Genomic DNA, 15,111 nt, shown 5'->3' on the forward strand with positions numbered 1-15,111 from the left:
TTTTATTTGTGGAAGGAGTCTGGCAAAGATTTAAGTAAAGAAAGGGAGAAAGACTTTTTGTAGGAAACATAATTCAAAATGCTTAGCACAGCTTTCCATATTATTGTCGAATAGGCTCCACTGTCAACAAATGCCAGCAACATGGTAAAGATTAGTTTGCCGAGAAAGTGTTTGCTCAGTTTTCAATCAACGGGTGGAATAGAATTAACTAGAAAGTGTTAAGGGGGGTGCATAATTCAAAATGACCAATATTTTTTTGTTACATATCATATGCCTGCATAAATCTAATTGAAATGTGTTTGAAAGTAAGGCAGTCCAGGAAAGTAAGATGTTATAAATAGGATAACAAGTGACAAGATACCCTATAGCCTTTAGTGATCTCACGTTGCTCTGAAATGAATAGGTTCTTCCAAAGATATATTTCACCGTCTAGATACCTTCAATGGGACACCATTAACCTCCATGTCAATGTACAACACAACCTTCAATAGACCACGTGTTTCTTTTTCTTTTTTACTTTTGCTCAGGAAAAATAAAAAGACTAGAATTATGAGAATTACATTCATTATTAGCGGTGTTTCTTTTTTCCTTGAGGCTTCCTTCTTTTCCGTGCAGCTAAATTAGTACAAATTTTGTTAACCAGAATCATTCCATGTCTATTATTTTAGATAAAGTCTTGCTTCTTTCATGCACTCCCACTTTTCAATCTCCCAAAGCTCATTGCTACAGAAACAACTAGGACTCACTTTCATTAGGCCTTCATAGGTTCCCATTTAGTTTACAAAGACAAGTAGAAATTTGAGAATTACATGTGTTTCTGAAATCAAAAGCAAATGTCACTGTCTCATTCTATTTGACTAAGCTAGTAAAATCTTTTATAACAGCATGAGGATAGAGGCTTGATGCATAACCTTTCACTGGTGTATTTAGTTGTACCCAAATTAACAAGTTGGGAAAAACTTGGGCATAAAAGACCTCACACCAGATTAGAATAAGATATATAAGACAAGTACATTGACATAATTTTTACATTCAACAACTAATGAATCATAATCAGAACATAAGTCCCTAGTATGCCTTAATGTTAAGGACATATATTTTGGGTATGTAAGAAAGGACTCGGGGAGGAATTGTGTTTGCTGCAAAGTCAAGAATGGAACAGAGACTCTTTGTAGGCTGCAACAATCTGATGGCAAATAGCAGACTCATTACTATTACCATTGGCAGCTAAGTATCATGGTATTATAAGAACAATGTTCAAGGGTCAACAACCAAAACACCACTTGGGAAATTTATCAAACAACTTGTGTACATGGAAATAAGAACAAAACATTGCAATTGAATTTCATCAAAACAAATTTGTGTAAATGGTAATCACCATTTTCTACTGCATTTTTTGAATAAGAAAAGATTTTTGAAGCCCGTTCAGACAGCCGCACGATCATCCCAACTAGCCGCTTAGCTAGGAACGATCATCTACGGTCTGATCCACCAGACAGAAGGATCAAGACCGTTAATCACGCTCAAATCGCACAGCCATTGTTCATCCTACCAGGCTTAAGGCCCTGTCTCCTTTGTGAGCAAGGACACAGAAATACGATCCTATAGAACAGATCCTGTTCAAGTAAGGTCGTAACCATTAATACCGTTTAATGTAATATAAAGTGATATTTCAGTTTCTATCTAGTCGATATGGGACAAGCTAGTTTGGTTTGCAGAATCATACTACTTGCTGATTGACTATAGTACCCCTCTAAACCTTCCTAGTTCCCACTTCATTCATTGCTATCTTTGCAAGGACAAATATTGTATAAGCATTAAAGAGTGGCATCTATTAAAAACCAAGCGATATATTCGTTTGACTTAAAGTGCGTATAGATATCGTTTATTTTGCTGAAAACTAAAAACTGAAAATAATAAAAAAAATAATTTTTGGTTACCGTTCACACTCACAAAATACTATTCATTTTCCTTAAGGTGCTGGTCATAAAAAAAAAAAAACATAAAACGTGAATGCTGGATGTGAGATCTAAACGTTCACTTAATCCTAAAAAATAAAATAAAAAATTAAAGAGAGAATTTGTAACTGTTGTAAGGATGGAACTAGTACTTCATCTCCAAAGAGCATTCATCAATTCAATCAAAAATTCATATCTATTTTAAGCTAAGAGCCTATTTTTTACCTATTTTTTCTACGGTTATAAATGATTCAAGACGTTCATAAAAAGCTTAGACTTGACTTGATAAAAAGTTCATTCATATTTGTTTATTTATAAACAAGCCAAGATTAAACTCTAGTTTTAGGCTTATTTATTATGCGAGCTAAACCCAAGTACGCAAAAAAAAAATATATATATATATATATATATTGTTCATGAACATTAGGGCTCGATACAAAACAAGTTGAGCCTACGCTTATTTCATAGGTTTTGTAATGAAATTGATATGAGTTTTGACAAATAAACTCATGTCTTTCAAAAAAATTAATTAATTAGGAGTTGAGTTCACAGATCCAAACCAAATAGGCTAGATAATAAGCTTGATATGGCCAACACATTGGTTGGTTCAGTGGTTGGGATTTCGTGGCCCTGCTTGTCAAGCTTGGGTTCGAGTCCCCTCCACAGCCAATTGTTGGTGGGTATATTAGGTGGGGGGTGTACTCAGAAATGAGGTGACTCCCACACAGGCAAAAATAAGGCTCCGTGCCACTTCCTGGTTCCCTGCCTGGGGGTAAAATATAGCTATAAAGGCTCCCATTTTTCTTCACCAAAAAAAAAAATTTAAAAATTAAAATTTAAAAAAAAAGAAAAAAAGAAAAAGAAAAAGATTGATATGGGCTTAATAATATACTTGTGTTAGATTTCAAGCTCAAAAGCATGATATTGAGCTTGAGCTTGGCTTGACTAATGAATCAAGCCAAGTAAAGCTGAGCTTAAACTTTTATACTTTATAACAAGCTCAAGCTTAAACATTATTTGTAAGCTTAATTCAAACTCAAGCCAAGCTTGAACTTTATAATTTTATTGTTGAACTAAGTTTGAATATTCACTACTTGACAAAATTCGGCTTGTTTGCAGCCCTAATTTTTTTTCTATTTTACTTAACCACTTTTCAAAACACTCGCATTACACTTGTAGTAATGCAAAACGTGGCATCCCCACTTCTCTTTCTTCTCTTTTTTTCTTTCTTTTTTTCCCCCTCTGAAGCCATGTTCTCCCTCGTTTTTGTTCTTCTTGTTTATACTCCAAACACCTTTGTCTTTTAACTCTCTCTACAGCAAATTTCATGATTATGAATCGGTGAAGCACTGAAGATAAAGATTAATCATCTACCTCAAAAAATTATTAAGGATCACCTTCTGATTTTTACCCCTCTCTGTGAACATATGTCTTATTGTTGCTGATTCTTTTTGTTTATATCTGATAATTTTGTGCTCACTTCATCTTGTTCAATGGTTGAATTGTTCTTCATTTTGTTAAGGTCATGTTTTTTCTGATAAATCAGAAGGATAAAGATCAGAATAGACCAGCCTAACAAAACTAACAGCTCAAAACCTAAACATGCCAAGAGAACCAAAACAATTCATTAGAGATTTGGAAGCCATACTGACCAAGAAAGAGATCTCCGAAAATTTTATTTTCTGTAATTAAATGGAAAAATATCTTCATTTCTCCTTCCTGAAGTTCCAGAATCTCTTCAACCAAATAAGATGTGTGCCATGGACACTTTTTTTTCCAATGGCATTACAGAATGAAAGATGGTTTTATTGGCGGAAGGAGTCTGGCAAAGATTTAAGTAAAGGATGGGAGAAAGATTTTTTTGTAGGAAACATAATTCAAAATGCTCAGCACAGCTTTTCCATATTATTGTTGATTGAGCTCCACTGTCAACAAATGTCTGCAACATGGTAAAGATAAGTTTGCAGAGCCAGTGTTTGCTCAGTTCTCAATCAACGGGTGGAATGGAACTTACAAGAAGGTGTGAAGGGGGGATGCATAACTCAAAATGACCAATATTTTTCTGTTACATATCATATGCCTGCATAAATCTCATTGAAATGTGTTTGAAAGTAAGGCAGCCCAGAAGAGTAAGATGTTATAAATAGGATAACAAGAGTGACAAGATACCCTATAGCCTTTAGTGATCTCACATTACTCTGAAATGAATTGGTTCTTCCAAAGATATATTTCACCATCTAGATACCTTCAATGGGACACCATTAACCTCCGTGTCAATGTACAACACAGCCTTCAATCGACTGTGTTTCTTTTTCATTTTTACTTTTGCTCAGGAAAAATAAAATGACTAGAATTATGAGGATTACATTCATTATTAGCTGTGTTTCTTTTTCCCTTGAGGCTTCCTTCCTTGCCTTGCCGCTAAATTAGTATGAATTTTGTTAACCAGAATCATTCCCTGTCTATTATTTTAGATTAACCCTCGCTTCTTTCATTTAGTTTACATAGACAAATAGAAAATTGGGAATTACATGTGTTTCTGAAATCAAAAGCAGATGTCACTGTCTCGTTCTATTTGACTAAGCTAGTAAAATCTTTTATAACAGCTTGAGGATAGAGGCTTGATGAATAACCTTTCACTTGTGTATTTAGTTGTACCCAAATTAACAAGTTGGGAAAAACTTGAGCATAAAAGTCCTCACACCAGATTAGAATAAGATATGTAAGACTAGTACATTCAACAATTAACGGATCATAATCAGAACATAAGTCCCTACCTAGTATGCCTTCACATTAAGGACATATTCTTTGGGTACATAAGAAGGGGCTCAGGGAGGGATGGCCATTGTTGCGAAGTCAAGAAAAGGACAGAAACTCTTTGTAGGCTGCAACAATCTGATGACTAATAGCAGACTCATTACCAATGCCATTGGCAGCTAAGTATCATGGCATTATAAGAGCAATGTTCAAGGGTCAACAACCACACCTCACCACAATAAAAGCAAAAAACAGCATCACCCTCTTCACCTCCCTTCCCACTAAACCCCTCTTCATGTATTAGGACTTAAAAAATAAGAACAAAACACCACTTGGGAAATTTATCAAACAACTTGTGTACATCGAAATAAGAACAAAAAAACAAATTGTCCAAAATGCAAAAAGGGTTTTTTCAGAGCCCGTTCAGACAGCCGCACGACCATCTCAGCTAGCTGGCGCGCCAAGCTGAGAACGATCATCTACGGTATGATCCACCGGACAGAAGGATCAGAGACCGTTAATCACTCTCTTATCGAGCGGCCATGATTCATCCTATCAGGCTTGAGTTCCCCGTCTCCTTAGTGAGCAAGGATACAGAAGTACGATCCAATAGAACAGATCTTGTTCAAGTAAGGTCGTGACTGGCAATATTGTTTAGTGCAATATAAAGTGATGTTTTAGTTTCTATCTAGTCGATATGGGACAAGCTCGTTTGGTTTACAGAATCTTACTACCTGCTGATTGACAATAGTACCCTTTTTTTTCCTGAGGACAATAGTACTCCTTTAAACCTTCGTGCTTCCCGCTCCATTCATTGCGGTCTGCCCAAGGACAAATATGGTATAAGGATTAAAGAATGGCATCAATTAAAATAAGTGATATTCATTTAACTAGTCAAAAAAAAAAAAAAGTGAGTTCCAGTTAACTCAATTAGTGAAGTTTCTGATAGTTGAATAAGAGATCTAGAGTTTAATCTCTGCCTACATCAAAAATTGATTGGTGTCTTGGTCTGATAATAAAGAGTATCATCAAGAGCGAACGCTATAAATTAAAACTCTCTAAAAAAAACTAGTCACAAAAAATATTCATAAAAAAAACTTAGTCACAAAAGTAAAGAGAGAATTTGTAACTGTTGTAAGGATGGAACTAGTACTTTATTTCCAAGAGCATTCATCAATTCGATCAACCATTTATATTTATTTTAATATAAGAACTGGTTTTATTCTATTTAACCTCAAAAAAAAAGAAAGATTAATCATCTCCCTCACAAAATTATTAAGGATCACGTTCTGATCTTTACCCCTCTCTTTGCAAACATGTTTTATTGTTGTGGGTTCTTTTTGTTTATATTTTATCATTTTGTGCACACTTCATCTTGTTCAATGGTTCAATTTTTCTTCATTATTTTTTTCCACCTCCTCTAGATCTATTCATAACTTCATATATATCAGTACAAAATTCATTCCAATCGGATTTTTAACTTCAACCGGTATTGACCAAAACACCTGAAACATAGGGGTTACTATTTCGGTTTGCATACTGATACAAGATTTTCTGGCCAAAGTAGAACGGTATTCAAAACTTTGTCTCTTCCTTCATCCTAAAGAAAGAATAAAAATTAAAATGCACAACTACAATGCTTGTGTATATTTGCACAAGTACCATAACAAAAATGCATTTTGCACAATTTATAAATAAGCTAATGTGGTTAATTTTTGGGGTTGGATAAACGAAATTTGGCCCTTTTGCCATTTTACCATGGTTGATGTGAGTGCTTTAAGTTTGGGTTTGAACACAAAATACATATCATCATATAATAACATGAAATACACATAAATTCAAGAATAAATTAATACATAAAAAATAATAATTGCACCCTATTCAGCATTAATGAAATATTATTTAAAGAAACGATATAATATTTTTTCTTAATACTATTTCAAGTTAATCATCTAGCAAGGCACTTGACTCAAAAGTTAAAGGCTATCATATATTCTCTTATATAAATATAATTATATTGTCATATCCTATTTGACACCTTACTCTAATTCCCCAAAAAAAAAAAATTAACGACACTAAAAAATTGTATATATAAAACAAAAAAAAGGGTAATTTGATAACTATAATGATAAAAATAAAAATATAACTTTGAGAAAATGTAAAAATTAAATAATTTGAGGTGAAAATTGTGTCTTCAGTTTGACTTTATCGAAATAATCATCTGTGCGGCGTCCGAACTGTTGGGCCTACTCAGCCCCTAGTCTCCGCTCCAAAACACGCGGTCATTGGGCCCAATCCTCATTCACCCTACGGCCCAACCCTCGCTATCACAGCTCGGGAGTGCCGGGCTTCACTGCTAAGTTATGATTGGCATATTTTTTACCGAGCATGTTCGGAGGTGTCATTAAACGGCGCATCAACTTTGTTCGGCTCAAAGAAAGCCCTCCAAGCGCCACTACCCAGCTCTAACCTGAAGTGGGCACCAAGTCCCAAAGCCACCCAGGCCGAGACTCACACTTACCATCCCCCTAATTGGACCCTCCATAGCACTAAGCACGCACTAACTCTGCCGAGCTGCCGACGAAGGTGGGAACCAAGTCCCAAAGCCACCCATACCTGACCTCCCACTTAGAGAAAATCCTACTGGACCCTCTGTTGCACAAACATGAGAGCATTGATAACCTACGCCTGAGCTGAGCACTATAAATAAGAGGGAAGGATAAGAAAGTGTGGTTAGTCACAAAAGGGGAGGAAAGAGAACAGGGGTAATAGAGAAGAAAAATAGAGAATCCGAGAGGAGTTGGAGGAAAGATTGTGTTGCCGAGAAGGAGAAAAGTGATCTCATTGGGTCCTTAGTTGTAGAACTACCCATAGTAGGAAATTCAGCCCAACAAACAAATAAGTTGTGAGCCCAAGTGGGGCTGAGCCCATTGGCCTCATTTGCGACACGCACATCATCATTTTACTAACCAATAAATAAATAAATAAGATTTTCAAAAGATAATTTGTTATTTGTTCCCTTTGCTATCTCAACACCCAAACATATAAACAAATTAGGTTGAACAGTTGTACTTTCTTTCTTTTTTTTATATATTTTAAATATTAATTATACATCTATGTTTTAATATAGAGAAATTTACACACCACACACCATGCTTGCCACAAGTGACTTTTTTTTTTTTTTTCTTTTTTGAGAATCTGCCACAAGTGACTTAATAATTAATATATGTATGTATTACACATCATAAAATTAAGAGAAATGATATGTCTACAATATTTTCATAACATTTTTGCAACAAATCTTAAGTGGCAAGTTATTACTAGTTATTATTGTTGGGGCAAAAAAGTAATATTAATATTAGGTTCAAATTTGAACCAATAACAACTAACCACCTGCGATATGTTCTGAAGATGTTGTAAAAATGTTGTAGACGTAACATCTCTCTAAAATTAATGATTTTATTTTTATTTTTTGTCACCTGACATGTTAAGATAGTTAGTTTACTTTAGGTAAAACTTTATTAAAATTTCAAGTAACTTACTAAATATTAAATGGTATCATATATACATTATTTTTAATTAAGTTGTGCATCGTATAGAGATAATACCAGTTTTTATTAAAATCTCGCTATCTCAACACATCTTTAGTTTGGTTGAAAGGAAACTTATTGCACCATTAACGAACATTGTAGTATTAACAAAGTATAAAAAGAAGAAGGATATGCATGAATTACAAGAAACAACCAATCTTGTCATGTGAAACATAGAAATGGAAACCAGTGGGCTCTCCAACGTGTGGCCATTGATTAGATAACTAGGAAAGCCCCACTTATTAGTGAGCACTGAGCAGGCAAAAAAGCAAGGTTCCACGTTCAAGCTATGCAGATGCAGGGTTAGTTGAGAGATCATTTCAGTAGTCACTGACCCTATACTAATTTTGGCAGATTCCATCAAAATCCTCTTTGATAAAGAAACTAACAAGATAGGAAGTATAATTGAAAACATTCATATAATCACTTGCACATATGAATTGGGCTAAAACTCACAAAGGCAGCAAGTTGAAAATTTTTGAAATTGAAATACATAGCAACAATTGCTAAAAAGAAAAACTCATGTCAACTTAATATGGCAGCACTCAGAAACTTTTCCTTTTTTTTTTTTTTTTTTTAATAATCGGTAAAAAATTTATTCATAATACTAAAACAACTTGAAAGTCCGAAAACTAGTCTCACGACAACGCAGAAAAAACATTGCATGTGCTGGCAGAGACCTGGACCCATTAAACACAGCACAAACGTAGAGAGGGAAGAAACTTAGGTAGTCCCGGAGCAGTGCTCCAGGACTAAGTATTGCCCCATGAAGAGCTTGCTCTACTGAAATTTCAGCACTTTAATATTGTTGGCACAAGGATCACAACTTTTGTCACAACTCTAATGTCGTAAATTGCGAATGACAACCTATCTCTTTTACATGAATCCATAAATTTTTTCGCACTACTCACAGTCTATCATATCAAAGTTGTGGCAAAAGTTGTATCCAAAATTTTCTTAAAAACCACAAGCCTGTAATAGGCATTCAAGACGTGTTAACATGGCTAAGAAGTACAAAGCATAGCACACCCACAAGCCATCTCTATTTATACTGTCAATAAACTCAGTTGGGAAAGCACTTTTCCTTCTGTCTAAAGTCTCTCATCTCAGCCACCCAGAACTCCCTCTCTTCTCACTTCCACTCCTTTTGTTCCCGGAACTATCCTCAAATTCAATTCCAATACCAACAACATCAACAACCCCAAACCCAAAGCCAATGTTTCCATGAAATCCGCAACACCCATCATTTCCCATTTCATCATCTGCATATTCTTGTCCTCCATATATACTCTATCAAGGACTATTCTTAGCCCTTATCAAAATCTAACTCTTTCATAAACCTTATACCAATCTAAGCAGATACCGCTCTTAGTTTTGAATAACCTCACGCATAATATCATGAACTCAACAACTTCTAGTTTTGCCAGCAAATTTGACATCTTCTAGATTTGATCAATACTGTTATACATGCATTGGTTTATTTAGACGACTGATCACTCGACATCTACCTACAAGTGACGGGTGTAAACTAAGCACCTAGGATGACGACCTCACTTTAAAAAAGAAGAAATTGAAAGCATGCGAGAAAGGAAGGGAAACTTACAAGTTCTGGAGTGACGGTTGAAAAAGCAACGGCGGGAACGTTGGTAGAGCTGACGGAATGTAGCCGACGGATGTGCTCTCCAGGAATCAAGTGAAATGAAATAGTGAAAATGAGGAGAGGGGACCACATATATATAAGCTAAACGCACGGAAGACGAAGCAACGCCCGCGTTCAGACACGGAGCCAATCCAAGCACGCCACCTGTCCTAGCATTTAATGCTAAAAGTGTCAGCAGTAATAATTCGTCTTGAATCAAAGTGGCAACAAGTGACGAATACAAACTCCATAACCCGTCAGGTATAGCCGACGGAGATATGGAGTAGGGGGCAACTGATATGGAAGAAGTATAGCAGGTACCATAAGCTTAACCCGTCAGCTTCTGTTCTGGCTGACGGGTCAAGTTATGACGTAAGCTAAACGTAATGAAATGCATGCTGATTAGATCAAGACGAAACCGACGGGCTGAAGTCCCCAAGTCTAACTGACGGCAATTTGAAGCCCCTAGGCTACTGAACGAAGCGTGAAGCTGATACTAACTTAGCTAAAGGGAAGTACAGGCTGACGGTTTAAAGGCTGACGGTTCTATGAAGACCATAACTTAGTCATCACGCATGGGTTTTAGGGAAATTGCTTGTATTCCACGCACAGTATCAGAGTCCTATAAGGAAAGGATTCCGCAATCTACGCGCATAAGGATTCCTATAAGGAAAAGACTTCTACTCCAAGGAAGAAAGGTCCACCCTTTACTACTATAAAAACCCCAATACCCTCATAAGCTGAGGTACGCATAATTAACCCCTCTCTAGCACTCTAGAGTTGAAAGAAGTTCTAACTTGACCTTCGGAAGATATTTGGCCGGCACCACACCGGTGCTCTCTGTGAGGTCTTTTCCTTTTTGTTGTGCAGGTGTTGTTTTGAGTGTACAAGCGTCGTGCAACTCACTGGTGAGATTTTCGGCATCATCAGAAAGTATACCACTAATACCATAAAAGTGACAGGACACTGACTCTTGATTTGAAGAAGAAACCAATGGGAAGGAATAGAATATCATAGCTCTCTTCAGTAAATGACACTGAGCAATCTGAGCTCTCTTAAAAAGGAAAGCATTATTGACATTGCTTATAAGTGCCAACTACAACCACACCCATAGTCTTTTCTGCTCACATTCCTCCATCTTTGCCACCAAATCATCATCACACAAGATCCCATCACAGCACTTTAATATTGTTGGCACAAGGATCACAACTTTTGTCACGACTCTAATGTCGTAAATTGTGAATGACAACCTATCTCTTTTACATGAATCCATAAATTTTTTCGCACTATTCACAGTCTATCGTATCAAAGTTGTGGCAAAAGTTGTATCCAAAATTTTCTTAAAAACCACAAGCCTGTAATAGGCATTCAAGACGTGTTACCATGGCTAAGAAGTACAAAGCATAGCACACCCACAAGCCATCTCTATTTATACTGTCAATAAACTCAGTTGGGAAAGCACTTTTCCTTCTGTCTAAAGTCTCTCATCTCAGCCACCTAGAACTCCCTCTCTTCTCACTTCCACTCCTTTTGTTCCCGGAACTATCCTCAAATTCAATACCAACAACATCAACAACCCCAAACCCAAAGCCAATGTTTCCATGAAATCCGCAACACCCATCATTTCCCATTTCATCATCTGCATATTCTTGTCCTCCATATATACTCTATCAAGGACTATTCTTAGCCCTTATCAAAATCTAACTCTTTCATAAACCTTATACCAATCTAAGCAGATACCGCTCTTAGTTTTGAATAACCTCACGCATAATATCATGAACTCAACAACTTCTAGTTTTGCCAGCAAATTTGACATCTTCTAGATTTGATCAATACTGTTATACATGCATTGGTTTATTTATATCATAGATTCGCAATCTTCTTGTGGAGTTTTAGTTTTGATTCTTTTCAATATAAGATGCAAATTGTTAAATTTTCTCAAACCTCGAGAGAAATTAGTGTAATTTAACACTCTATTACAAGCAATCTATGAAATGATGGATGAAATTTTTTAAATTGCAGATGATGACGTTGTCTACGGGAAAAGACCAATTCTTGTGGAGTTGGACATATTGATCCAAGAAGAAGGCATATTATATGATCGGTCTGTGTTAAGGATGAGAGCCAACTCACATCCCATCCAACTTTATTACAGAATTCAAGGAATTGGGATAGTGTGATGACTGCACAACACAGTTCATCTTATCACCCGGAAGATTTGAGATTTTATCTTTGTCTAGTACATTTCTACCACTATCAGCACCATCAGGATTAACCATATATTTAGCCGGAGGTCAAGGCCACAAAAAGAGTTAATAAATTCATGGGATAAGATGAACCGTGTTGTGCAGTCATCACACTACCCCAATTCCTTGAATTCTGTAATACGGATGGCTCTCATCCTTAACACAGACTGATCATATAATATGCCTTCTTCTTGGATCATGATGTCTGACTCTACAAGGATAGGTCTTTTCCCCTTGGACAACATCATCATCTGCAATTTAAAAATCTAATCCATCATTTCATAGATTGCATGCAAGGGAGTGTTAAATTACACTAATTTCTCTCGAGGTTTGAGAAAAATTAACAATTTGCATCTTATTTTCAAAACTAACACTCAAAAAGAAGATTGTGAATCTGTGATATAACAAAACCAATGCGCATATAACAATATTGATCAAATCTTTTCACATGGCGAGAAGATTCTGATCACCTTCCTAGCTAAAAGTATCTTTAGCGATCTCATATTACCCTGAAGTCTGAACAGAATAAGTTCATCCAAAGATATTTTCCACCATCTGGTTATCTTCAATGAGACTCCATTAACCACCATGTCAATGTACAACATAACCTTCAATATGCTAACATTATGAGGATTGCATTCATTATTAGATGTGCTTTTATCTTTCAATTATAGATTTCAGCAATTACTGGTATATGCTATGATTTGTGCTGGCATGATACTACTAATAGTTTATGTCAAAATTCCATAGAACTTGCAAGCAGTGTTATTACATCCAATACTAATTTATATTCCTGAGTGTTCTTTTCTAAGTTATTCCAGATTTCATTCCACTAATTGAAAGTTAAGGGGACAGTTTTTGCTTGAATTCAAGACGTAACGCTTGAATTCACTCCGGCACGGACCTAAGGCATGGTTGTTTGTCAGCGTAGATGATTGTTTTGCTTTAAATAGAGATGAGAATTCAACCTAAAATCATATGCAGATGCCACTGTTTCAAGCTAGTGTAATTTTTATAACAGCATGAGATCGGGGCTTTATGAACAAGTACATAGATGATAGATGAGGACTTCTTGTATGTGCCCTTCACTTGGATATGTGGTTGTACTCAAACTAAAAAGTTGGGCAACCTGGGTAACTTGGGCATAAAAGATGTCATGCCAGATTCGAATAAGATAAACAGGACTACCCGATGACATTAACTTTACATTCAAGTCAGAACATATCAAGAACATTAGTCCCAAGTACATGTTTCTAATGTTAAGGACATTTTTTTTGGGTACATCAAAGGGATATATACCAGACTAGCCTAACAGCACTTACAGATTAAAAGCTATACATGCCTAAGGAACCAAAAACAATTTCATAAGGGACCTGGAAGCCATGCAGGCCAGGACAAGAGATATCTGGAAATATTTCTTTTGTGTACTCGGTGGAAATAGAGCTCAGGTGCAGAATGTCTATAACACTATAATTGCAACAAAAATTCAACAATGATTATAGACAGACAACTTGTGAACATGGAAATAAGAACAGAACGTCACTTGGGATTTTTGTCAAACAACTTGTGATCAAAAAATTGTTGCACTCACTAGCAAAAAGTTTTTGGGAGCCTGTCAGACAGCCGTACGACCATCCCAGCTGGGCGAACCCAAACTGAGAACGATCCTCTACAGTTTGATCCCTCTCACAGAGAGATCAAGACCGTTAATCACGCTCTGATCACACGGCCATGGTTCATCCACCAGGTTTGGGGTCCTGTCTCCTTTGTGAGCAAGGATACAGAGGTACGATCCTATAGAACAGATCCTGTTCAAGTAAGGTCGTGACCAACAATTCTGTTTTGCGTGTTATAAAGTGAAGTATTGCTTACTATCCGGTCGATATGGGACAAACTCGTTTGGTTTATAGAATCATACCAAGAATAAACCATTAATGCCAGATGTGCTATAAATTTTACTACAAAATCTTTTAATTATACACCATTAATTACAAAAGAGGAAAAAAGTAATTTCATATTTTTAGATGACAAAAACTCACTGAACATATTTTATTATATCAATTTAAAAAATTTATGCAGTAAAATTTGTAATAATGCTTCAAGTTTCTCGAACCACTTTAACACCTCTTAATTACCTAGGAGCCATGGTCTAATCCTAAGACTATGGTTTTTTTTTTTTTTTTTTTCTCAAGGCTAAGCAGCCGGTTCGAGGTGGTAAATGAACGTGCATTTTTTAATAGCTAAAACTCATTTAGAAAAAAAATTAGTTTAGGTTGGTTTATTTAGCAAATAAGTAAAGCTCAAGTTTAAACTCACTATTAAGCAAGTCAAGTTTAAACATAATAATATATATTCATAATTATAAACAAGCTTATGACTGTACACACACATATATATATGAGATTAAATTCAATAAGGACAAGTTGTAAAATATTATTAAGTAGCTCCCAAATATATTAAAGCTTGTTTGATAAGAAAATGAACTTTTAACACATAATTTACTACTTTGATGAGCTCAAGATTGACTTATAATTGAGATAAAATTAAATGACGAAAATAAAGGAGCGAATGACCCTAATAATCCAATTTGGGTCGGTACCATTTCTATTTCTTCCTTTTTGAGGGTGGCCCAGGAGGGCGAATGGGAAAAATGATGAGAGTGATGCGTTTGTTATAAATTTACTCATGGTTCTCTTAATATTTAATATTATTATTTTAATCCACCAGGTTTGGGGTCCTGTCTCCTTTGTGAGCAAGGATACAGAGGTACGATCCTATAGAACAGATCCTGTTCAAGTAAGGTCGTGACCAACGATTCTGTTTTGCGTGTTATAAAGTGAAGTATTGCTTACTATCCGGTCGATATGGGACAAACTCGTTTGGTTTATAGAATCATACCAAGAATAAACCATTAATGCCAG

At 35.8% G+C, this 15,111-nt stretch overlaps 3 non-coding genes and 1 pseudogene across 3 annotated transcripts; all 4 read right to left on the bottom strand.

Moving 5' to 3' along the window:
* Nucleotides 1–1,418: 1,418 nt before the first annotated feature.
* On the bottom strand, nt 1,419–1,634 carry LOC112012971 (small nucleolar RNA U3). Its single transcript, XR_002883051.2, has one exon. It is a non-coding gene; the product is annotated as a small nucleolar RNA U3 (small nucleolar RNA).
* Nucleotides 1,635–5,131: 3,497 nt separating this feature from the next.
* LOC112012972 (small nucleolar RNA U3) lies at nt 5,132–5,354 on the bottom strand. Its single transcript, XR_002883052.2, has one exon. It is a non-coding gene; the product is annotated as a small nucleolar RNA U3 (small nucleolar RNA).
* An 8,445-nt stretch (nt 5,355–13,799) lies between these two features.
* Nucleotides 13,800–14,016, bottom strand: LOC112012974 (small nucleolar RNA U3). The gene has a single exon (XR_002883054.1). It is a non-coding gene; the product is annotated as a small nucleolar RNA U3 (small nucleolar RNA).
* An 856-nt stretch (nt 14,017–14,872) lies between these two features.
* LOC136069118 (small nucleolar RNA U3) lies at nt 14,873–14,996 on the bottom strand (annotated as a pseudogene).
* Between the last annotated feature and the right edge of the window lie 115 nt (nt 14,997–15,111).

The sequence above is a fragment of the Quercus suber genome, unplaced genomic scaffold (assembly GCF_002906115.3).
Source record: "Quercus suber isolate HL8 unplaced genomic scaffold, Cork oak 2.0 scaffold_152, whole genome shotgun sequence".
In the NCBI taxonomy this organism is placed as follows: Eukaryota; Viridiplantae; Streptophyta; class Magnoliopsida; order Fagales; family Fagaceae; genus Quercus; species Quercus suber.